We start from the raw sequence: 3,999 nt of genomic DNA on the forward strand, positions 1-3,999 counted from the left end.
AATTCCTGGAGATTTGAAGGGTGGAGCCTGGAGAGGGTGAGGTTTGAGGAGGGGTAGGACCTTAGACAGGTACAATGCCATGGACTCCACCCTCCCAACCAGCCATTCCCTCCTGGGGAACCACTGTTGCCAGTCTCCAGGTGAGGGCTGAATATCACTCAGAATTACAACTGATATCCAGGAGGAAGGAGGGAGGAGATGGAAAGCTGACACCAGAGGGTCAGATAATGGCAGGTTGATGCTTGGGTGGGAAGGAGATAGGGTTGCCAACTCCAGGTTGGGAAATTCCTGGAGATTTGATGGGTCGAGCCTGGAGAGGGTGAGGTTTGAGTAGGGGTGGGACCTCAGACAGATACAATGCCATAGACTCCACCTTCCAAACCAGCCATTCCCACCTGGGGAACCATTATTGCCAATCTCCAGGTGAGTGGTGGAGATTGCTCAGAATTACAACTGATCTCCAGGAGGGAGGGCGGGCAGAAGTCAGCTGCAGATAACGATACGTTGATGGTTAGCTGAGAAGCAGAATTTTTGCTCACAAGACTCCACAGAGGGAGCAATTGAGGGTGCCCGATTGTAGAAATGACTCCACAGAGACCTGTGTACTGCATTTTTTGGCCCACATTGTGTAACCGTGGACACCAGGTATTGTGTAACGTAAGGTATGTGAAACTTTACTTCCACATTTGTGCCTTTCTATTACATGCTTCTAATATGTAGTTAACCTGCTTCCAGGCTATGCATTCATCACACATCACATCTTTCTACAGCTTATTGTATTCTTTTCACAATGGGCTTTACTGCTAGTAACATAATAAAGTAAAACACCCTTGGATCATGTAGTCATGATCTAACTACCTGATATGTATGCTCTTTGTGGTTCAAACAAGAAGGAAAGTAGTTTTTACATTATACATTGGAACACTAGAAAGCAAGATTGAATGTTAGGTAGAAGTGAGTGTATAGAAATAGTTGTCCCTCCACTATTTTGCACTTCCATTGTAATGTACGAACAAGGGACTAACATTTCTGTTCTTGGAAAGAATCAGATACACCTCACTCATCTTCCCACATGGCAAATGTATGAGTGGTTCCCTGTCATATTGTACCCAGCTGTAAGAAGAGGAACTTTGTCAATCATATTTCTTCTGTTTCTGCTTGTATGGGTATATAAAGCTATCCAACAACTCTTCAGGCAAGCTCTATCATTCTCAAGATTGCATATCAATGATGAATAAGTATATTTGGTATTAGGGTTGCCAAATCGATTTGACTCACCGGCGGGGGAGGCTCCTTCCCGTCCGGGAGTCTTCTGGGTGTGTGCGCGCGCGCGCGCTTTGCACGTGCGCGCCGCCGGAGCGTCACCGGAAGTGACGTCACACGCTGGGCGGGGCCACACCATTTGAGGGGAAAACAAAGAGTTTTCCCCTCAAATGGCGTGGCCCCGCCCCCAGCGTGCGACGTCACTTCCGGGTGACGCGCACGCGGGGGTGGGGTTTCCCCCAGGCCCCGATTCCGGCGCGCCGGGAATCGGGGCTCCGAAACGGGGGATTCCCCGCCCCCCGGCTGCATTTGGCAGCCCTATTTGGTATAGTTTCCAATCAATGGAAATCCCCATAGAACCTTGTGAATTGATGCACCATCAGTATGGCTAAATTCTCAATTAACACCCATCCTACATTGTTTTTAGCATTTTTTGGCATCCACCCAACCTATCCCCAAGATGGAATCACACAAGATGGAATCCACAGCAGTGTGGCTATATAAAGTTAATTCATGGTTGGGAAGGCATTGTTTTTCCTTCACTAGTGAGCACAACTCTTGGCTTCCTTTTGTTCCCCCATCTTTATTCTTCAGGGCTTTTAAAGTTTTACTTTTATTGTGTGTATGTACTGCAGCTTCATTCCTCCTTATATACCGTCAGGTTGTTTGCCTGTAAGTTATAGGGATGCTTTGCTAAAAATCTGTAGATTTAGGATCACGGTGTACATTGCAGTTTGGCTCACTTGACTGGCAGGCGTCATTTCATAGAAAAAGAGCTAGGGGAACTCATTAGCATAACTCATTAGCATATGCTACACCCCCTGACATCAGGGGCCCAGCGGTGGACCTGCAAGGCTGGCGGGAGTGCGAAGAAGCCCTGCAAAGGCCCTCACTGGCCCCAGGCAGGCAGGGGTGGGGAGAGGCGAGGAGGAAGCAACTTACCCTCCCTCTTCTCCTGCCTCCTCCTGGCTGAATGAGGGCTGGAAGCGGGGCGGCCGGAATCAGGGGGCGGGGCTTCATCATGTGCCCTGCCCCCCGCACCTCACCGCGTCCCCCCCGAAATGACCTCTGTTGACTGGTCATTTTAAAGACAGCAGACATTTTAAATAATTAGTATGGTGCAGTGGTTAGAGTATTGAACTAGGATCTGGGAGACCCAGGTTTGCATCCCCACTCTGCCATGGAAACTCACTGGGTGACTTTGGGCCAGTCACACACAGTCAACCTAAACTACCTCAAAGTGTTGTTGTGAGGTTAAAATGGAGAAGAGGAGAAAGATGAAAGCTCCTTTGGGTCTCCATTAGAAAGAGAGGCAGGGTATAAATGAAGTAAATAAATAAATATGAATTCAGTAAATCATGTGCTAGTAACTTTTGTTTGTTTCTTTGTTTACCTGACCAGCTGGGGAAGAAAAAGCACTCCAAGCCAAGCCAAGATGAAGCCACCTAGATGGTAGGAATACCCATCGGAGATACCACCTTACCTCTAAATTATTAGTTACCTGTACAGGAGTCTGAATAGGAAAGTTAAATCGCTATTCTACCCATTGCTGATCCCTTGATGTATGTTTAAATAAAGTTTTGGCCCCTTATTCATTTTTTAGTCTTCTTTTGGCGTCCATGTGCAAACTTGTTTTCTGCACAGACTGCAAGGAGCCACCAGGAGAATTGTTGTTTTATTGTCACCTATGTGCAAACTAGAGCATACCAGAAATATTGGATGGAGGTAGCAAGAGCCAATTTGCATGGTTAGTAGCCATACAGAGTTGGTCTATATAGTCAGAAAACTCACATATGCAATACCTAATGAACTGGATATATCATGTGCTGCCCTGTGACCTGGCAAGCTTGTAGGTGGCTATGGATTTGTTCTGTTATTCTCCAGTAAAATGTGTTGAATCTTTGTTTTGCATCAATGAATGGTAAAGGGGGTTGCTTTGAGAGCCACAAGAACATAAGGAATTTACCTAACCCAGTACTATAATGCAGTCTTCAGTAGGCCAATCTATTAAATGAATCAGCCATGAATACTAACACTTCCAGTCTTTACACTTGACAAGATAAAGTTTTGAGTAGATAAAATCTGCCCATAAAGTTTAAATCAGCATGAACTTTTATTCAAACACATTCCTCCATTCTCAAATGCTATTATTTATGCTGTGAAAATACTAACATGAAAAATGCATTTGTAAAAGGGAAAGGAACATGGCTCACATGGATGGATTCTACCTATCTGATTTTGAAAGGGATTTTAAGACATCTAAGGCATGTTATAAACTGAAATGTGTGAATGGGGTATCAGCTATTTGGAGCCTCATTCTGGAGATGTTTGTTTTGGGATATTTGGTTAATATAGCAGAGTTTGCCCAGTCATAGAAGCATGGATACTGAGTGCAGTAAAAAAAAAAATCTCCCAAGAAATATATTGCAAAAGGAAGAAGAAGTAAACTTACATTTATTCATGAAGATCCTGTTCACATCCAGGTTGCAGTCAAAAGAAGAAAAAGAAGCCTAATCTAAAAAGTACTTCCCTATCGCAAATGGCTAGTTTGTCCAGCATCATGTGTATGGGAATATGAGGGCACTGTCTCTGTAAGAGAGACCTGCAGAGACATGTGTATCCATGGAAGGCTATGTACAGAGAAATGAGAGGACATAGTGAGAAAGAGAGGAGAGGTCAAAGGGCAACTCCCAGGTTGACAGTGAGGCAACCATTCAAGGAGATACACACTTAGAG

Source organism: Gekko japonicus, unplaced genomic scaffold (genome assembly GCF_001447785.1).
Source record: "Gekko japonicus isolate JY-2015 unplaced genomic scaffold, Gekko_japonicus_V1.1 scaffold983, whole genome shotgun sequence".
In the NCBI taxonomy this organism is placed as follows: domain Eukaryota; kingdom Metazoa; phylum Chordata; class Lepidosauria; order Squamata; family Gekkonidae; genus Gekko; species Gekko japonicus.